The sequence below is a fragment of the Centruroides vittatus genome, unplaced genomic scaffold (assembly GCF_030686945.1).
Source record: "Centruroides vittatus isolate TY-2023 unplaced genomic scaffold, ASM3068694v2 contig_644, whole genome shotgun sequence".
NCBI lineage: Eukaryota > Metazoa > Arthropoda > Arachnida > Scorpiones > Buthidae > Centruroides > Centruroides vittatus.
Window position 1 is genome coordinate 436,443 of NW_027122398.1, and position 1,148 is coordinate 437,590.

General features: G+C 26.4%; 1 long non-coding RNA gene across 1 annotated transcript; it reads left to right on the top strand.

The window, feature by feature from the left end:
• Nucleotides 1-596, top strand: LOC136979817 (uncharacterized). Its single transcript, XR_010881449.1, has 3 exons — nucleotides 1-144; nucleotides 210-267; nucleotides 358-596. It is a non-coding gene; the product is annotated as an uncharacterized lncRNA (long non-coding RNA).
• The last annotated feature ends 552 nt before the right edge of the window (nucleotides 597-1,148 follow it).

Sequence of the window (1,148 nt, forward strand, 5' to 3'; positions counted from 1 at the left end):
TATGTATCTGCATTGTCTCATAATTAGCAATATAAAAGAATATTTTCAGCAGCATGTGTTTCATACACGATATTATTCAGTAACACACTAAACTTGAACTATATCTGTCGTATCGAGTATCAAGCTTAAAAGAAAACTTTACAGGTAAATTATTGACAAGTATTTTAATAATTTAATTGCGCTTAACTTAATTAAAATTCAAATTACAGCTAGATATAATGGACATCTCCTTGTTAGTATTTTGCATCATTATGGCTGCTATATTTAGTAAGGCGATTTAATTATTATTTAAACTATTTAGCTCAATATTTAGTACTTAAATAAGTTTAACTACTAATTAATTATAATTAAAATCAGCAATTACACCTCCAATCTGTGGAAGAATGGACAGTGCACCTGATATAACGGATGCAGAAAATGAAAAAGGAAACAAATAATTGTGTTATTTTATAACTTTTATCCATTATTATTCTTTAATTTATGGTAAAGAATAATGAATAAATTGTACTTTTTATGTTTAATTAAGCTGTATTTTTAATTAAAATCTTAAAAAATCAACTTTTATATGTAAGAAATTCACTTGAAAGCAAAAGAAAATTATGCAAAATATGATTTACACATAGACAATATTATTGTCATAATGTATAACTTTTTGTCATTAAATGTAATGTATTATCGTTGATTACAATTAACATTATTGTGTGTTTATAAAATTGTGAAAATACCTTAAAATATTGTATAATTTGTGTGTTGTTTATGAATTTTTGTAATTTTTTTCCCTGGTATAAAATAAAATTTATTGTTTTTTTAGATGTTTTTAATTGGTTAATTGCTTTAAAAATAATAAATTTCATTAAAATCAGAGACAGTTAACCATATTGAATAGGAAGGATCACATCGTAAACAGGTTCGTAAGTAATAAAACAGAAATGTGATTTTTACAACGGTTAACCGGGGTTGGGCCGCCCTGTTTTATTGTAACAAGGGCCGATACTTTCTTAAATACAGTTAAACCTGTGAACAGAGACCACCGACTGAAACAAAAATTCCGGTTACTCAGAGATGGCCGTCATTTAGAGGTTATTACGTGTGTATTTAGAAAAAGAGATGTTTCAAAAAATGTGGCTAATGTTTAGAAGTGTCCGTTA